Source organism: Pinus tabuliformis, chromosome 9 (genome assembly GCF_031772625.1).
Source record: "Pinus tabuliformis cultivar Carrire ecotype Pingquan chromosome 9, CPIR1, whole genome shotgun sequence".
Taxonomy (NCBI): Eukaryota; Viridiplantae; Streptophyta; class Pinopsida; order Pinales; family Pinaceae; genus Pinus; species Pinus tabuliformis.
Genome location: NC_142307.1, coordinates 745,164,104 through 745,185,285, shown reverse-complemented (window position 1 = coordinate 745,185,285; position 21,182 = coordinate 745,164,104). Strand labels below are relative to the sequence as shown.

Below are 21,182 nucleotides of genomic sequence, written 5' to 3'. Positions count from 1 at the left end.
GGTGCTTCCTCTCCAACACCCATTATTCCCTTACCTTTACCTGTATCTGGGGCTGCTGTAAAAGGTGCCTGTTTGATCGGTGCAGCTGTTGAGGCCGAGGTCCCTTCTCCTACTGGCTGTGGTCGCTTGAAGGGTACCTGCTGCACAGAATCTAGGTCAAGAGTCTTTTCCAAATCCTTTACATTCTTTTGCATTAACTCTTCTTCAGTCAATTTTTCAACTAATGTATCTGGCAGCCATTCTTGCTGATTGGCATATTTTTCAATATGTGGGTACTTGCAGTGCTCATAACCTAGCAGTCTGTACTTGACTCTCCTAGCAGTGATGAAGCCTTCAGGGTCATAGGGGACCCACCGGAAGCTTTTTGAGAGCATGTACTTATCTTTAAGGATTAGCTCAGCATCTTGCCATCCCTCTTTTTTATTCATGATGAAGGGGCCCAGGTGGTGTTTGAACTTGAGATGGGCTTTCTTTTTGGAGCTGTGAAAGTGAGTGAGATCAGAGTGAATGAGCTGCCTATAATACTCCAAGGCAAATAGCCTCATGGGCACATATTTTGGGAGCCTGTATGGACAGAGCTCACAGCCATAGATTCTGATGACTGTATGATCTTCATATAGGTACCAATCACCTATTTTATAATTCTTGGAGAGCTGCAGGACTTTCTGCATATCAAATGATATTCTGGGAGGAGGGGACTTCATTAATAAACAAGAGACTGGGTAAACAAACTGATCAATAAATTCACAATATGAATATGGTGACTTTTGCACTTGATGGAAGACAGATGTCCAGAAGATAACAGATCTTCTTTCCCCTTTAGAATCCAGCTTTTTAATGTAGCATGGAAAGGCCTCGGACTGATAGTACATGAAAAGGTGATAGATATAAGATGAATACTTGAAGATGCCCTCTCTGTCTACTTTGTACAGCTGATCATGGATCTTGTTAGCTATGAACTTGGCAAAATTATATTTGCGGGCAGGGGGTTGGCCTGGGCTGTAAGCAGCCAAAAATACCAGCATTGTTTCATCCACATGCTCACTGGTTCTGTATCCCAGCACATAAGCAATCATGTCCAACAAAAGTCTGCCTATATCAGTAAAATAGACATCCAAGTAGGGAGGTGGCCCTGTGGGTTGGTGGTCAGGCCTCATAAATGTTTTGGTGACTTTTTGAATGTCTTCACTGGACATCTTGGCACCTGTGTCCAGCAAATAGTTCATGGAGAAAGGGAACAGCAGCTCAGTTTGATTGAAGTTGAGCATTTGGTTAATGGACTCAGCATTAATGTAAAAGAGGATGCCCCCAGATGGAGACTTAACAGCTCTGTGTTGCACATCATAATTCTCAGCACATAGGCGAATAATCTCTAGAAAAATATTGACAGAGGGGAGACAGTAGTGTGGCAGATTTGACTCCCATATGCCATAGGTATCCTTGCCATTCAGGTAGTCATCTCTCAATTGCCTGAAGGTCTGCAAATGGTCCCTGTTGCCCACAAAGTCTTGGATGAGGTAGTCCCTGTCAGCAAGAGGCAAGGACTCCAGGTCTTTATTTGGTGCATTTATGGGAGCAACACTGAGGGCTGTGGGTGCAGGAGCAGCCATTATGTAGTCTGAATTTAAACAAGGCAAGTATAGTGGCTAGGAAGGATCCTCCAAATTTCAGTGACAGACTCAATGTAGAAAATGCTAGAAATTCTCTCCAAATGGAATAGGCAGGCTATGCAGGACTGTCTCTGCTTTGCTTGGGTAATTTCACAGAGATTGTGAATTGATGAGGATGAATTGCAGAGGGTATGTAGGATTCAAATTGGAGAAATGCAGCTTTGGGCCTGCACACGGCAAAAGGGAACAATGCCCGGCAGCTCGAGAATGAATTTGTAACTTTAGGCCGTGAGTTTATCGCTTAATATCAAATTTATGGAGCTGGGGCAATGTGGGTTGATTTAATTCCAAATTAATATGTAGACAGTGTTTAATTTGGGATTTTACAGGTGCTTTAATGGTGAACTTGCAGAGAAATGGTATGCATGGGGAAAAACAAGAGAATTATGGTGAATACCTGGATGAACAGCCGGAAAACCTTCGGGTCGAACTGTGGGGGCTCAATGCAGCTGAATTGACGAGTTCTGGTGGTTGCAATTTCGAATTTGGAGGTTCGGAGGAAATGTCGCAATGCGGATGCTTGCAACGGCTCGGTCACTTTCGCTTGAAAATGAAATAAAACGGCAAAAAACGCGCGTTTTAACAACAAATTCGGACAAAAAGGGTGATTGGCGCTTTTCCGTCGATGACGCCAGCATGACGTCATGGCGGGCTCGGGGTACGGAGGGTGACGTGGCCGCTGAGCTGGAGGCCAGCGTGGCTGGACACAGTGGCGGGCGGAGAACGATGGCAGGGCTACGTGGAGGGCCACGAGGCGCGGGGGCAGGCGGAGGTAGTACAACGTCATGATGACGTGCGGGTGACGTAGCAAGGGAGGTTGTATCGGGGAGGTGGTAAGCGGTCTCCCCGCACCACCTTTGGGCGAAGGCGGTATCGGGGAGGGGGGCTCCGAACAACCCCGCTGATCACCACATGTCCTGTCTACGAGCACCAATACCGCCCTCTCCCCGGACGTTAAAGGGAGACGGGTTCAGAATTGATAATGACCGCCCACCGTTGGATCGGGGGCGGCGGATGATGGACGGCTGGCGGGCACCCCGGCCGGTCATGCATGTTGGGGGGACCTGCTGGCTCAATAAAATATTCGTTTAAATATTTCGAGTGCCGAACTTTGGGTTTTGGGGTTTTTGTGGGTTTTGTGGGTTTTGAATTAATCTGTCGGGGGGGATAAAGGGTTAGAATTAGGTTTGAGTAAAGGGAAAGGGGTTTTTCATGAAATTTTTGGGAAAGAGGGGAAATGAGGGTGTAGTGTAGGTTATTACTCTGACCAGAGGTCAGAGCAATCCCAAAGCAGGGTTGACCATAGTCCCTGGTGGACTAATGTCTCCCTTAGATAAACTTATTTAGCTATAGTGATAAAAAGGGGTATATTTATACAGTGCTTGGGGTTTTATACACCATGGTGTTATAATAGTAGGGAAAAAAGGGAACATAGGGGATTTAATGTAAATACAGTTAGTAGTTAGTACTGGGGGGGATGAGAATGGGAAGTGGTAGTTACTAAGCTTTTCAGGAATAAAACTTAGTTAGGAAGTAGATCAAAATGAAAAGAATTTTTACACAAGAAATGTGGCTTCTTTTCAAAGAAAGAAGTCATTTATGACATGAAGTTTGTACAAATGAAAAGTATAAAGAGGACTGACCAGGCAGATCCTGCAGTGCTCATGGGAAGTTAGTGAGAAATTTTGAAGGGGATGAGGGAAGTTAGTGATGATTTGGCACTTTGCCACATAGGCCACTGCTCTTGTCTTTCCTGCTGATAGCCACTTTGATTTGGTCCAAGTGATGTGCTTGGACTTTGCTTTCTGCCACCTTCGACTGCCTACCCTGCCTATTATGCCTAACATTTTTTTTTATTTTGTATGGGTGCACTTGGTCTTGCAAACCCTGAGAATTTTCTTTTCTTTTTGCTGCCCTCCTATCTAAGTCTACCCTTATGACTTCCAAGGGCCCAGATTAAACAGTTGGGCACCTTTCTTTCTCTATCCACCTAGTCATCTGTCAAGCTTGAGCTGTTTGAACAGGTACTTCCTTTCTAGTCTACAACATGCAATTTAAAACATGGTGATGCCCAGTTTGAGCTGTTGGACCACCCATCAAACTAGTAGTGGCAATTTGGACTAGCCACTTTCATGGTCTTTGTTTGGGGCTCATTTCTTTTATTTTTTCATTGACCAATTCCTTTTCTTGCCCTTTGATTTTTCTATTAAGGCATACCCTCTTTACATTTTTTTAAACTGTCTGCTTCTTTCACAAAAATGGAACCTTAGCAGCATGGAAGGTATACATTTTTGGCACTTCCACTGTCAATCATGAGAGATGAAAACCTATTGGTTGATGAAAACTAAACCAAATGAGAATCATACATTTACAATTTTCCTTAATATATCCATTTAAGTACTTAAAAATAGACCTAAAATATCAAAATGATTCGGCATTATAAGGAAGCATAATCAATTGTGTAGCAATGTGCATAAAGAATAGTTTATGAATAAAAAATATTTGAAATAAAAAGGCACATAAAATAGGCCAACATGCTTGAATCTTGTGATAACCTTTGTGACATCTAAGCCTAGAATTTCCTTTGGAATGTCATCATATCCCTACAAACAAAATTGTTAATCATTCACAATTAATTATATATATTAATTGCATTGTCTTATGTACTCAAAAGATACAAGTATGTACAATATTATTAAGCCTAAAAAGAAATAGAATTAGGACCAAGAAAGCATAAAAAAAATAAAAATTAGTAATGGGAAAAAATAAAAATAAATGAATGCCTTAACATTCATATTTTAAGTTTTTTTGCCTTATGAAATAGGAATGTATTCTTTGTTAGTGTGAAATCTTGGTTGGATGTGTTCAAATATTCACTCACTATAAGGAAATGATTGCAAACATGCATGCATTGATTTTATTTTCCTGTAACATAATGTTTCTCCCCCTAACGAAATTATTTACTCTCTCTTCCTGCAATAGACTGAATATATCCCCCTGGCATGTTATACCCTTCACGACTTGCCACGGCTGATTCTCCATGTCAATATGCATCATCGACATAGGTCCTTTTGCTATTTTTGCTCCCTGCCAAAACTTGCTACTCCACTAAAACTGCCCATAACGTTGAATGACATTATAAAGACTTCTTCATATCTTCCAATTGTCAACATGTTAGAAAGTTAGATCTTCAAACGTGCAACCACTGCTGCAAGGAATCCCCATCTTCAATATTCATAGGATAGGGAGTCATCAAACCAGATTCTTTAGAATAACGTATGAACCAGCTCTTTAGTCAGATCATCTTGAACCATGTCATCTTCCAATGTACCTATTGATTCATAATCACCTTTTGATTTTACAAAACCTGAAAGCATGATTGCATATACCTTTTCATTTACTTGATCTTCTTCATTTTTCTTTCTTCTCCAAGCCTTATTGTACATCGAGCTAAAGGATTCCATATTGAACCTGCAATCATGAGCTAAATGTCCATAGTTATGGCATTTGTAACATTCAACGTTGAGCTTGAATGATAGAGCTAGTGACATATACTTTCTGCTGACAAAGTTTGTTTGAAATCTGTCTTGCAAACTTGCAAACATACTTCTATGGTTTTAATAATGCCTTTGATAGTCACCCTTTTCATACATATTACAATCCTTGGACATATACCTGAAGTTAGAACATGAAAAAAAATGACCATTAAACATGTTAGGGTACCTGGATATTTTGTTACATCCTGGAGATCATCTTATGTCATTCCTTCTTGGAAGAGGTACAACAATGTTTGGATCCTTGTTCGTAAATTCTTTAGCATTAATTTTTGGAGCAGCGTCCTTTTTTTGTTATGATACTAGAGCGATCTCGCTAGTAGCCTTCTGGTCAATCTTGCCTTGTGAGGGCTTGGAGCTTGAGCCTTCATATGCTTCTTTTTCCTTTATCTTCAATTGAGCATTGTCATTATCTTTCCTTTTATCATCAAATAATCTCTCCTTTTGCCATTTCTTGAGCAACTTGTCTACTTCAAATAGGGAAGTATCAAGTTCAGCTTGCTTTTGAGCAAGGTCTTCCTGAAATCTACTTTTCAACAATTTCCTTCTTTCGTGTGCCTTTTCTACTTGTAATTTTATAAGAGCGGCCTTTAAGTTGCTTTGTTGAAGTCTTGTATTTGTTCATTCTTCCTTTCATTTTTATTTCTAATCTTGTTGGTTTCTGCTAAATATGCATCTAGTTCCTTTTGCTTTTGACCAATTTCAATTATGTACATCTAACCATATTCCTTTAATTGGCTTGCCATGTCTTTCTCTTTCTTTTTTGCTTCTTACACTTGAAGTTTCAAGAGAGCAACTTCTTCTTTAAGTGTGTGATTTTCCTCCTATGTGTTCTTTAGCTCTTTCAAAGCATTAATTAGTTCTATTCCATCTCTGCTTCCTCTTCTTTGTCTTCTTCCTCATTGTCAGAACCTTCCATGTGAGAATCTTCTTGATTTGAAGCATGATCATCATCATCTTTCTCTTGACCAACATGATCTTGACCTGCATGAATACTTTTCTGCCAAAGATGTTTGGCAAATGAGCATCATCCTACATTGGATTTCATATAATCTTGCAAGGAACTTAAGATGATACTCATGCATTTGGAATTATATTTTCTTGATTCATCAGTAGAGGTATTTCTAGAAACAACATAATCCTATACATCATATCCAATAGCTCACAAATATGTTTCCATGTTATCTTTCCAAAATAGAAAACTTGATTCTATGATCAGAGGAATTGGACCAACTTGTTTATGTTCATCAGTTGTAATAGGTTCTGAAAGAATTTCAATACCAGGAACTTCCTTTAGCTTCTTTGAACGCTTGGTGACTTGCTTCCTTGACTTGCTCATCTTGATTCACCTGAGATTTTCCTTCCAATTGTTAAGTTGTTACTGAAGGAACCTGCTCTGATACCGATTGTTGGAAATATTGAGAAGGGGGTGAATCAATATTTCTCTTCAATTAGTATGTTTAGCTTCATAGAGAATAAAGAACATTAGATCAACATAATTCAACATCACATGAACATATAACAACACCATTCAACAATGCACAAACATCAATATGCTAGACAACATTTTTTTAGGTGGAAACCCCTCTAGGACAAAAACCACAAAATGCTTATTAATATTTGTCTTCAATAAAATGCATATCAATATTTTCACCTCCAACTAAGGGAGACTCCAACCCCCTGGTTTACATACTCTGACCTGTAGGACACTCCAATGCATTGTTTACCAGTTGCAACCGGAAGGTCACTCCAAGGCCCTAGTTTACAGGCTCCAACCTGAAGGATGCTCCAACACCTTGTTTACCAGCTGCAACCGAAAGGACACTAAAATGCCCTATGTAAGCTCCAACTTTCCCTAGCACCACCCTACCGCCCTGAAGTGTTCTCGGGCTCTGACATGAAAGAGACTCCACTCTCTTGTCATGCACCACCCTGCCACCCTGATCAGTCAGCGTATCGTGTTTCACAATTTTCATACTGGATCCCCTTGTGCTCAATAAGACAGATAAAATCAAAAAAATATGTTGATTTATCAATCTGCAATATCGGAGATTTAGCAACATCCAACGCTTTCCTTCCTTTTTTCTCTTCTTTCAACAATATTCTTTACCCATCAATACTCTGCAATATAGTTATGCATGGCACCAATAAATGTTCTCTGGTTCATACGAACCCTAAGATGCCATTGGACTGCTACATTGTATTTCATTGTTTACCACACAAATAGTTTCATAATCACAATATGACTGTCAATCCTGAATAATTGTTTGACATCATCCATAGGAACTCAAAAATAAACCCTAACAACCATCCTTCATCAATTATGGCTCAACATATAGATGTAGATTAATATCAAGCCCTAACAGCTTCTGCTCAACATTTCTGCGGCAATAACAATCAGTAACTAATTCAATCTATGAGACATAAACCCTATTAAAAAATTCAAACCCTAGTAGTTAAACTCATGGTCACAATATCGTTGTTGCATTACCTTTGCTCTAATTATTGTTATCACTACTTATGTATGGTGACTATGCTGCCATAAGCTTGTTGTGTGTTACTATTATGTTGTGAAATCCTATCACTATTGTTATTACCATTAAGACTGCAAATGTTGCCACTACTACCATCACTATCATTGAAATCTGCGGAAACTTCTTCTAATTTATCAAATTAGTCACTCTAACCAATGTATTTCACTTATGGACCCTTGGCGATATATTCAAGAGAATTTTGGAATCAATGTAACATCACACATGCATGAATATATCCATCTCTGATTCATGATTGTGTAGCTTCTTTCAAGATCAAATTTTGAATTATGTTGAGTGAAAATAATCAAATTCAACTATATAGCAAATTAAATATTCTAGAGACAAGCACTTTCCAAGTGATCTTCAATAGCTTATTGGATAATTGTTAAACATTTGAGACAATGGTAATATGGCCGAAAAACAAAAAATTACAATAACCTTTTAATTTTTGGGATCATCAATATACCGCAAATGGTTAATAGTGACTCCACGTTGTCCAACTGTCTCCACATCACAGTATATTTTATTAGCAGTGGGGCACTGGGTTTCATTAACCAATCAACAAATATTGGTTAATTAAATATTGATGATGGAAATTATTATATAAGTGGGTGAAAATATTTAAAGGCCATGTATAACATATTATATGCCATGGGATATGACTTATTAAAAGCCATAAATTTTAAGGGTGGGCTTTATATGGTTACGGTTGTGGTGGTTTGGAGGGATAAAGTCATTTATATAATAAATGAGGTGTGGTGTGGGATAACCTTTGAAAATTTAACTATATGCCACCACCTCCGCCGAATCAAAACAAATCATGTGCACTGAACCATCGACCTTGAGTTATGTAAACGAAACACTCAACCATTGAGCCACAAGATAGTTTTGTTGTTTGGTTAACAGTGTCATTTCTTTTTAAGTGCAACAAATTTGTTTTTGGCTTATTTTAGCCATTTAGAGACCGTTTTGAGCAATGAAAGAGTAGAAATATGGGTTTTCAAGACTTATGAACGCACTAGTGACATTACTTTGATGAGTTGGAGCTTATATTTTTATGTATAAGCATTTTGAGAATTTTAATAAAGATGTCTCTCCACTAAATACCAAGCCCAGAGACGTAGGCTTGAAGATAGCCGAACTTTGTTATCAGCATGTTGGTGTTATTGTCTCTTGTGTGGTTTATTGTTAATGCTTATTTGCTACAAATTCCTTTCAAGTTGTCTATGTCTTTTAAATTGAGCTATTTTTTTAATGGTGATTTTAAATAGATGCAAACACTTTTAAAAAGTTATTAATTAAGTATCAATTTTGATCGGGATTTAGATCAGGGAAGAGCCAACATAATAATATCCATTTAAGAGGCAAATTGAGTTAAATTAGGAGGTATTTAGGGGACCAAATCTGGGACTTATCAGTTCAATTCAGTAATGAACACAAATTAAGGAGTAGGAAAGGTGGATCAAGGGACAACTATGATAAGGGATAGGGAGTCTTGTTGGGGTGAGGAAAAATATTATTTTTGAATTAAATTTAAGTAAATAATTTTGGAGAGCCTTGGAGAGTCTTGGTGAGAGGGTGACACGTGGGTGGGTGAATAATTAAACTTTTGTATTAATAAAAATAAGTAATTATGCATGAAGTGCCAAGTGGCACTTATGATGTCTCATATAAAAGAAGGAGCAAGTTGTGGGTGAAGGGACTTTTCTTTTCCCTATGGTTGGATGGAGGAGATAATGTTATCATCGGTGACTATGAAGTTATAGTGAGTTTGGTGAGGTGGAGGTCATTAAAGAGGGGACTTTTGAGCCAAGAGTACTCTCCTCCATCAGCTAGCATTCTTCCTCTATTGTACAACCCCATTGCAGCTCAAGGGTTCATGGAGAAGAAGAGTACCTGAGGAATAGGTTAGGAGTTCAACCAGTGAGTCATCAACATTTGTTCGGATGCCTCATTCTTCACACGGGAACATAGACAACAACAAGGGAGCACAAATAGTTGCAAGGCCAAGAGTGAATCTCCACTCCTAGGTGAACAGTACCTATTGTATTCATGATATTCTATTACATGATTTTGTTCTATCTATAGTTACAAAAATGTAAAAGAAAATGATTTAAGGATTGCATTGTAAATTATGGACTATTGATGTAAATTCCTTAATATCTATGTTTTCCAATGTTGATGGTGTTTAAATTACTATGTGATCTTAGTAATGAATGTTGCTAGTAAATACTTAGTTTAATTTGAAATTACTTATTTTCTTATGATTTCATTATATGACTTAACTGCATTATTTAAGGATTTCTTAAAAAAAAAACAACAACGTAAGGATAGTCCCTACACCTGGTATCAGGGCTTCGGTTGATACATTGAGCCTTTAAAATTTTTAATTTTCACATATCATAAAGGTAGTTTTACGTAACGTATTGATTTTGCATCCAAAATATATTTGACAACATGTGAGATTAAAAGCATTGTCACTGTTAATCATTTCATATATATATGTGTGTGTGTGTGTGGAAGATTTATTCTACCATTACAAGCATAGGAAACATAATATATTTACTTTATCATATAGATACGGCCTTTTTTTTTAATCCAAATGTCATATATTTATTACTAGGTAAATATGTCCTAGACAATAGGAAACATATGATTATTTGTATTCACACTTTTCAATCCTAACAGTGAGGTTAATAATGACATGCCTACTAAAAGTAAAAATTCCAAATGTCATATATTTATTACTATGTAAATATGTCCTAGATAATAGGAAACATGTGATTATTTGTATTCACACTTTTCAATCCTAATAGTGAGGCTAATAATGGCATGCCTACTAAAAGTAGGATTTAAAGAATTTGACTTTCTTTTCTCGGTTTTATGAACATATATACTTGGAAAATACAAAGGAAATTCCTTCTACTTCGTGTCAATCTATTTGGCTTTCCCAATGCCTCTACCAAGGCTTGTATCCTTCTACTTCTACCATCGTTAGGAGTAAATAGCAACTAGCCAGTTTACATGATATGTAGGTTTTGTAGAATTTCACTAATCAGAGAGGGAAAAAAAAAGGCGTCAATTAATTAGTGAAATATCTAATTTCAACAATTATCAAATGAGTCAATATCCAACCAAGAAATTGGCAATAAAAATTTCCTCACTATTTTCAATATTTGTTGGGCTTTTAGAAATTTTGTTGGTATTTGGAAATATATGGGCCATTGGTCATCAACATCATTTTAAAAGGAAACTTCAATCATGTTCAATGGCACTTTCTTTACATTGTTCTGACTACTGACTTCTTGTATTATGTTGTTCTTTAATGTGAATCATTCTTATCTTTTTTTTCACCCTTCGCAAGCAAACCTTGTAGCTCCTTAACAACGTCAATGTTGGTTGTTTGAAAACTTTTCCCAAGTTCGCTGAGTACCATTGGATCTTTCCATACTTCATCATTACAGGAAGTCTGCCTTCTGAAATTTCATCCAAAAATTAAAGCAATGTTTTTCTTAAGTTGGGTCATCTATGCTTCAAGTGACATTTTTGTACAAGATTTGGAAACATTTAATCATATTCAATATTGTTGTATCTTGCATTGGAGAATGGAGAGGGTGTTGTGCCATTGTCAAGAACCGAGTATTTTGCATAACCTATTGCATGATCCTAACCTACTTATCTAGATCTAGTTGGGGTGTATCAGATTTCCCTGCACCCTTCCCACTTTGTGGAAATCACTGAGTCATCATCCATAAGGTTGGATCCTTTGAAACATCCTTTGTCAGCGCTTTTATGCTAGCCTCATTTAAAAGGCTTGACATTGAAGAGAAGCCAAAAGGGCAAGGCAATGTCACATTGTACTAATTTCCTGCATGTTTATTTCCTGTTGCATTATTTGGAATGTCACTAGCAGTTGTAGATGGAACCCACTAAAAGCATGACTATAGAAACATCCAGATTGTCCTAATAGGGTATACATCCTCGTAAGATGGGGGATCAGGCAACTGAATTGTTCAGTTAATAAATAGGAGAGAAAATGGAAGATGCACTAAAGGACTATGCAGTTGCTTGTGCAGCAAGAAACGCCATTGTGATAACAAGCCACCCTTTTGACACAATCAAGGTGCCACTCCTTCCTCTTTCTATTTCAAGTAATTTTTTTACATTCATGAACAAGGGGAAGCCTAAGTTTCTTGAGGTGGCTTTGTTGGTCCACTAGATGGAGAACAACTAGGTCCTCATCCCAGCGTTTGAGGACATTTCCTTCCAACATGTTTATGTTGAAAAGTGACAACAATTTATGTAAATAATGTAATTATGCGTAAATTTAGTTTTTTATCGGTCAGTCAGTTGAATAACGAGAATGAATTATGTAGCAAAGTAGCCCATATTAATTCGGATTGTCTGAGAGGCTTGTAACCATGAAGAATCATCTTTGATTAATAAGTTTCCAATCCCTTTCCCTGTGGAGGTTTCTTTGATACACTATCAAGGTTTTACCACGTAAATTTTGTGTGTTCTTGCTTTGTATTTGATTCCGTTTCTCATTCATCTTTTTATCCATATATTTTTACTATGTGTATGTTTAAAGTCTCTTAATACAAACAAGCGGTATCAGAGCAAAGACGAGTCGAGCTTAGTTTGAAACCACTGAAATCTTGTGAAGAGCATCCTGAAACCGTCGAAGAGAAAGTTTGTTGTTGCGTGAAGTCCCTAATAAGGCATTCCAAGCATCGTCACACTTGAAGAAGGGTTAGTGTTGACTCGCTTAAGAGAGCCCCGTTGGTGCAAAAATCTTGCCATCATGAAAAATCAAGCAGTTGTGTGAGATGGCAAGGATTGTGAGTTTTTTTTTTTTTTTCTTAAGGCCGTTGTTAGTCAATGACCATTGTCATTTCTCGGGTTGATTTAGGGATAAAAGTCACCGATAACACAAAAGAACAAAAACATAGAGTTGTTCTGCCAGTCGAGGGAGGCCAAATGTCTGAGCTGCAAAGAGGAGAAATACTCCTATGGAACAGCCACCAGAGAGAAAGGCGCTTTGTTTCTAGAGAGAAAGAACCTTCAGAGCCTAGTCATCGCTTGAGAAACCCTGTGTAGAGTTGGGGTTTTTAATGCAGTTGTCTGAGTTTGTTGAATTTGAGAGTAATCAATCCGCGGGAGGTTGAGAAAGCCTATCTGAGTTTGTTGAAGCTGAGAGCAATCAATCCGCCAGAGGTTGAGAAATCTTGTCTGAGTTCACTGAAGCTGAGAGCACCCAAACAAAAGAAATTGTGTCTAAGATCACTGAAGTCAAGAATGCCTAAAACAAAAGAACCGTTGGTTGAATAAACACAGCCTTGTTTCTCAGAAAGTCAAGAAATTCAGGTAATTTTTTTTCTTGTTACAACAAAATTTATTGAAGGTTTATCTCGTTAAAGAAAACAAACAACAACAAAATATATATATATTCTGGAAAAGTAACAAAAAATTGGGATAAGGATTTTTAAAAGGGGAATTTTTTTTTAAGTGGCAACAAAAAATTGGAATAGGGATTTTTTAAAGGGAAAACCCTAGAGAGAAACTGGAGAGAAACCAGAAATACGAAATTTTTTTTAAGAAAACCTAGTTGGAGGATTTGTAGGAAGAAATGGCAAAAATGACGATTGCTAAGTTGGAGGTGGAGAAGTTCACCGGCAAAAACAATTTTTCATTATGGAAATTGAAAGTTAGGGATTTTCCGGTGCAACAAGGATTGCACAAAGCTTTAGATGGGGTGAAGAAGAAACTTTTTGGCATGACATATTTGGATTGAGAGAACTTGGATGCCTGAGCTCTCAGTACCATCAAGTTGTGCCTAGCAGATGAAGTTCTCTTCAACATTGTTCAAGAAACCTTAGCATCAGGTTTATGGGGAAAACTGGAAACGTTGTATATGACCAAATCTTTAGCCAATAGAATTTATCTAAAAAGGAAATTGTACAGTCTTCAAATGAATGAGGGTACAAAAATTGTAGAACATTTAAATGTTTTTAATAAACTTATTTGTCAATTGTCAGATATGGAAGTTAAATTTCAAGAACAAGACAAAACTATCACCTTGTTGTGTTCTCTCCCCGAGTCATGGGAGCGCTTCCAGTTTGAGCACAACTGAATCTTTAGAATTTGATACAGTTGTGGGAGCTCTATTATCTGAAGAAGTACAGAGGAAGTCCAGCATTGAAACCTCCGCACCAGAAGCCATGGTAGCCAGAGGACAGTTAAAGGAAGGAGGGGAGAAAGCACAGAGTTCTTCCATATCAAAATCAAAGGGAAAAAAGGGTAAAGACAAATGTTGGTACTACAACAAAATTGGACACCTCAAGAAAGGCTGTTGGAAACGAAAGGAGTCCAAAAAACAAAAGAAAGAGGAAAATCAAGTTGATTCAGGTATGATTGATGAATTTTTATCTGTTGAATTGGGTATGGTAGATGAAGCTTTACCTATTTGTAATGTCTCTCATAATTATGAAAATTGATTGTTAGATTCTGGTGCTTCTCATCACATGAGTCCGCATAGAAATTGGTTTACTTCATATGACGTTGTGATTGGTAGTTCTATGTTGATGGGAAACAATATATCTTGTCAGATTGTTGGGATGGGAAATATCATAAATAAAATGTATGATGATACAGTTAGAAAATTAATTGATGTTAGACATGTACCTAAATTGCGAGAAAAAAATGATTTCTTTAGGAGTGTTAGACTCGGATGGTTACAAGTTTATAGGTCAGAATGGAGTGTTGAAAGTTTCAAAAGGTGCCCTATTTGTTATGAAAGCAGAAAAGGTCATAAAAATTTACAGGATCAAAGGAAGTACTCAGGTCGTTGAAGCAGTGATTGTATCAGAGAAAGCAGGAGAAGATACTCACCTTTGGCATCAGCAGTTGGGTCACATGAGCGAGAAGGGTCTTCAAGTACTGATGAATCGCAAGTTTCTTCCTGATTTGAAATCCTTGAGGTTGGATTTTTGTAAACGTTGTGTATATGGTAAACAATGTAAACAGAAATTTAAAACTGGAAGTCATAATAGTAAAGAAATTTTGAACTATATCCATTCCAACATTTAGGGACCATCTCCTACTGTATCTTATGGAGGTGCATTATACTTCTTAACATTTATTGATGATTTCTCCTAGAAAGTATGGATCTATATGTTGAAAAATAAAGATAATGTATTTAATGTTTTTAAACAATTTAAAGCTATGGTAGAAAAGAAAATAGACAAATCAATTAAATGTTTAAGCACTGACAATGGAAGTGAATTTACTTCCATGGAATTTGAACAATATTGTAAGGATGAATGGATTGTTAGACATAAGACTGGTGTTTATACTCCTCAACAAAATGGCATTGTTGAACGTATAATCGAACTCTTATGGAAAGAGCCAGAAGCATGATCAGCAATGCTATCCGGAAAAAGGAGTTGTGGGCAGAAACAGTATCCATTGCTTGTTATTTAGTTAACGGATCACCTTCAGTTGCCATTAATTTTAAAATTCTTGAAGAAGTTTGGTCGGGTCAGTCTTTTGATTATTCACATTTAAGAATTTTTGGTTGTAATGCCTATGCTCTTATTCCAAATAATAAGTGTTCAAAGTTAGACCAAAAACCAATATGTTATGTCTTTGTTGGGTATGACTATGTAGTGAAAGGATATAGGTTGTGGGATCCTTCTTCGTGAAAGATAGTCAATAGTAGAGATGTAACATTTGATGAATCTTCTCTTCTAAAATCATAGGTTGAAAAAGTTGAACAGGAACAGGTATTGCCAAAACAGAAAATCCAGTTGGAGGCTAAACCTTTTTAAGAAAGTTGAAAGGAAGGAGAGACTTCTAAAGGAAAAGGTGAAGGAGATGCAAATTAAATTGTTGAAGTTCAAGAATCAGCTCAGCAACCATTCACTCTAATAAGGTCTACAAGGGAAAGAAAAACACCCAAAATGTATGAAGATTATGCTTCATCTATTGCATTGATTACTGAAGATGGGGAACCTTCTTGTTATCAGGAAGCAGTGGATGACGCAGACAGCAAAAAGTAGAAAAGGGCTATGGACAAAGAAATGGATTCCTTAGCCAAGAACAAAACCTAGTATTTTGTAGAACTTCCTGAAGGGAGAAGTGTTATTAGATCCAAATGGATATTCAAAATTTTGATGGCAGTATCGAGAGGTATAAGGTGAGGTTGGTAGAAAAAGGGTATTCTCATGTTGAAGGTATTGACTTTCATGAGATTTTTTCACCAGTCGTAAAACTTGTTTCAATTTGTATTGTGTTGGCACTAACTGCATTACTTGAACTTGAGTTAGAACAGTTAGATGTTAAAACAACTTTTCTACATGGTGATTTGGATGAAGAGATTTATATGGAACAACCAGAAGGTTTTGTACAAGGTCACAACAGAAGATTAGTTTGCAAGCTCAAGAAATAATTGTATGGCCTAAGGTAGTCTCCCAGGTAGTGGTACAAGAATTTTGACTCCTTCATGGTGAGCCAGAACTTTACTAGAAGTGAGTATGATCATTGTGTATACTTTAATAGTTTCAATGGCATATTCATTATCTTGATCTTGTATGTTGATTATATTCTTATTGCGAGCAAAAGCATGGAAGATATCAACAGGTTAAAGGCTCATCTCTCTAGGATGTTTGATATGAAGGATCTTGGAGTGCAAAAATATATCTTGGGCATGGAGATACACAGAGACAAGAAAAATGGAAAGATTTGGTTATCATAGCAGAAGTATGTGGAAAGAGTACTTGAAAAGTTCGGTATGAACAATGTGAAACTTGTCGATGTTCCATTAGCTTCCCATTTTAAACTTTCTTCGATTTTAAGTCATAGAACTGATGAAGAAAAGAAGTATATGTCTTGTATACCATTTGCAAATGTGGTAGGAAACTTAATGTATGCGACGGTATCTACAAGGCCTGACATTTTTCACGCAGTTGGATTTGTCAGCAGGTTCATGGAAAATCCAAAAGAAGAACATTGGCGAGCAGTGAAATGGGTGCTTCAGTATTTGAGAGGCACAAGTGACCACTGCATCATCTTTAACGATAGTGAAGGATCAGTCTGTGTATATGTGGACGTTGATTATGCAAGTGATTTCGACAAAAGGATATCTACTACAGGTTATGTATTCTCTTGCAATTGGAGCAATTAGCTGGATGTCAGACTTCAAGAAACATTTGTTTTTTCCACTACCGAAGCAGAGTGTATAGCTGCTTCAGATGCCAGTAAATAAGAAATATGGTTATAAGGTCTACTTGATTAGATTGGAAGGATGCGGGAGAAATTGAATGTGTTATGTGACAGTTAGATTGCTATTCATTTGGCTACAAATCCATCTTATCACAGCAAGAGCAAGCACATTGATGTCAGGTATTATTTTTTGAGACATGTGATCGATGGTGGAAAAGTAGTTCTCAAGAAGGTCCATACATGAGAAAATTGTGCAGGCATATTCATGAAGCCAGTTACAATAGAGAAGTTTCGATGGTGTTTGGCTTCTCTTAGCTTGCAGAAGATATGATGAATGGGCATGGGAAAGGGATTACGAAAATTGTGGTCAAGGGGTGTTGGGTGTGGAGCCTAATTATCTTCTTTATTTAGAGGTATCACCACATTGGACCCCAGTTCGTAATGTGGTGGAAACGCCACCCGTAAAATGTACGCTGCAAGGGGGGTCCAAAGGGGGGCAACTGCGATCTTTGGGAGCCCCCCCTAGCGAGGGATCGGGGGCAGTGCCCCCGAAGCTAAAAATAGATGTAAAATTTCCTTGTAAAATGTTGTAATTCGTAGTCAATTTGGGTCGTCATTAGGCGGAGATCTGACGATAGACGTTATGTTTAATTTATGGTTTTTCCCCAGAAGGCAACCCCTCGCTATATATGAGGGAATTGTATTGCGTCTATGTAGATCTGTATTCTGGGTGAGAAAGAGAGAGGAGATTATGTGAGAGCGAAGAGGGAATTACAGTGGAACTGTTGTAGGTTGTATCTCTTCATTTTGTTGGATAATATAAAAGGAAGGACTGGCTGTTTCTCTATGGACGTAGCCCAAATTGGGTGAACCACATATATCTCTCTCTCTCTCTTGTTTTATGCATTTTTTGTGTTTATATTTCTGTAATATATTTTATGTGTTCCATTGCTCTGTAATATATAATTTTCTAACAAGGTGGAGATTTCTGTATTCAAGCGTTTGTGATCCATAATGAATTAAGCTAAGTCTTTCGGTAGAAATCACATAAGAGGAATTTTTGGCTGATGCGTTTCAAACCAACAAGTGTGGTCCTGATGAAGAACCACACTTGTTGGTTCAAAACGCGTTGGCCAAAAATTTCTCTTATGTGATTTCTACCGAAATACTTTGCTTAAAGGTGGAGATTGTTGAAAAGTGACAACAATTTATGTAAATAATGTAATTATGGGTAAATTTAGTTTTTTACCAGTTAGTCAGTTGAATAACGAGGAGTTATGTAACAAAGTAGCCCATATTAATTTGGATTGCCTGAGAGGCTTGTAACCATGGAGAATCATCTTTGATTAATAAGTTTCCAATCCCTTGCCCCGTGGAGGTTTCCTTGATTTTGTGTATTCTTGTTGTGTATTTGATTCAGTTTCCCATTCATTTTTTCTCCATATATTTTTACTGTGTGTATGTTTAATGTCTCTTAATACCAACGGTTTATAGAGAGAAAAATCATATTGCAGATGTCTTTTCCAAATGTGGATTCTCCATTTCCCTGGGCTATTCTTTTATGAGCATCTGGTTCACAACTTGGTTCAAGGTGAAGGTTTTTTTTGAAGTATAAACACGGTTCCTTGGCTCAGTTCACACTTTTTTTTGCAACCCTTCGATGGAGGTTATGTTTTATGTTATGTACTATGTTTTCTAGTAGTTTTCCTGACTTTTTGTTGCTTTCTACCTATTTCATCGTATGGGATTCTGGAAATGTAATTTCCTCTCTTTGGATGTTCCATCTTGTGGCTCTGTTTAGATCTTTTCCAATCATGGTTTTTCGATATTGCTGAGTGAGTTTTTTCAATCATGGTTTTCCGATATTGCTAAGTGATCATGAAGTATTGATGTATGCAAATGTAAATGAATTTTTTAATAAAGATGTTGTTCTTTTTTCTTCTTAAAAAAAAAGGAAGTCGAAGTCATGATGTTTCTTCCAAAATACAAGGGATGTGGTGAAGCATTATACAAGACCATCTGTAATGGCGTTAAAAGTGGCTAATATATTCATTCTATATGGCTTAACACCATAAAATTGCTAAATTGTCCACAAATATACAGAAAATATTAGTCTCTTGGTAGCTATTGAACATACCTCAAAAACCAATATGTTTAGGCGTTGGAGTTAATCAAAACGAAACAGTTAGGGATGCGCGAGATAATCGCTATTTTCCCTTCATTCATTTGTTAGATTTGTTAATTATTTCAAGAAAAAGGTGGAATCTAGAGATGGATTGTTGAAACGGAAACAAAAGAGAAAAGATGATTGTTACAAAAATGAAATTAGAAGAAAGATATTGGAGCGGAAATCTTTAAGAGAAATGATCATACAATAAAGGCGCATTTTCAATATTGGCTCATCTTTTTTTTCAACTTTGTGTTTAAAGCAACTCTCAGGTATATATAGTCTTGCTCAAAATTCGTTCGCAAGATTTGTGGGAACCAAATCTCCTCACTTAACTATTAAACCACATCCTCGAGACTTCAATAAAAACTCATTTACCACTCTCAAAATTAAAACTTATCTTGTGTTGGTTTGAGACAAGCTAAGTATGCGCACATTTGAGAAATAAAACATTTTGCTGCTGAGATATATGGCCATTAATCACAATATATATAGGTGGCGAGTTGTCTTTAAAAAAAAAAATAAAAAAAAATATCGTCGCTTTTTGCTCTGGAAACGACGTTCTTTCTAGTACTCTTCAGCTTTTGACAATGGACCTAAAGATTAAAGAACAGTTCGTAATGAATTTTGATGCACCCATTCTCTAGATTCAATAGGGTGGTAACTCAATAGTTGAGTTCTCACGAAAAATTATCTAAGTACGGTGTGCTTATTTCACAAAACCATGCTGATTAATATCTTGATAAATTTGATTTTTTTCATATCAGTTTTGTGACCATTTTTTCAAGGTTTCTCATCTTGGATAATTCTCTTCGTGCATGTTTGGTAAAAAATGTATACTATTCTGATAAAAATATACTATAAGCTGCTTAAAGGTATTATGATTAAAATAAAATAGCTAAGCAAGTTTTAGCACTGGAAGGATATAAACTAAAAACCAACTTGTTCCATAAGTATGTTGAAGAATAAATAGCAGCTTGTGAAACACCATGTCAATGAGGGAAACATGTCAAGTGCTAGCACAACAACTTTGACATGTAGAAGCACAATTATCTAACCACGTTGATTTTTCAAATTAATTTTCTAAATTGACCAATGTAAAATGGTCCATCTTTTTAGTGACTAGAATATATCATGATTTTATCTTTAAAAAAAAGAGTCGATTTACCAAAAACTCTTTAAACAATGCGGTATGTGGTTTATATATATAAATCTACGTGGTTTTTATTTATAAATGTATGACTATCCAAACATAATTTTGAGAACTAATATTAGAAAATATTAAAATGGATAAATAAGTAGATTATCTAGTAAAAATGGATAGTAAATAAGATTAGTTTAACATTGTTGTTGAACAATTATATTCACTTATATATTTCACCTTATTGAATTGGCATGTAATATGTGTGTGAGATGAAAGGTGATTGCGTACTATTTGTAGTGTTATATATTTCTCACTAGAGTGGCATTTGATATATCTATATTTCTTTTTCATATACTTCATTCTCAATCTGTATGCAAACCCGCAACCCTAGCATTCAAGCTACTACTCTCTGTAATTACATGTCCATTTTAATGGTACATTTTTTAATTTTTTTTTGTTTTTATTGGTGCTATTTTCCCATTAGTTGATTCACTTATTAGCTTCCATGATTTAAACCCCTAAAGGTTGATCACAAAGTTATGAGTTAGTGACTAAATTTTCTTCAATTATGAGTTTAGCTATAATTTTTGTTAATAATTTAAATCAACAAATATTTGGGTTCTTAAATTCCGAGTTTTAAAAAGAAAAAGAAAAAGTTATATCTTTGTTGATAACTTCAGTAAGTAAATACTACCAATTTAATTTGAATAACAATTATGGCATGTTAAATTTAATAAGAAGCCATAAGCTCCATCTTGATATTCACTTCTCAGAAGCCATAAGCTCCATCTTGATATCCTCTTCTCAGTGATAAAAAGAGCATGGTTGTATAATATAAAGGTTTGATTGTTTTAAAGGCATCTAAGAGCAATATATTTACACAGGATAAAC

At 36.5% G+C, this 21,182-nt stretch overlaps 1 pseudogene; it reads right to left on the bottom strand.

Moving 5' to 3' along the window:
- Nucleotides 1-11,080: 11,080 nt before the first annotated feature.
- The window catches only part of LOC149150859 (ankyrin repeat domain-containing protein 2A-like), a 35,972-nt pseudogene continuing 25,870 nt past the window's right edge, over nucleotides 11,081-21,182 (bottom strand).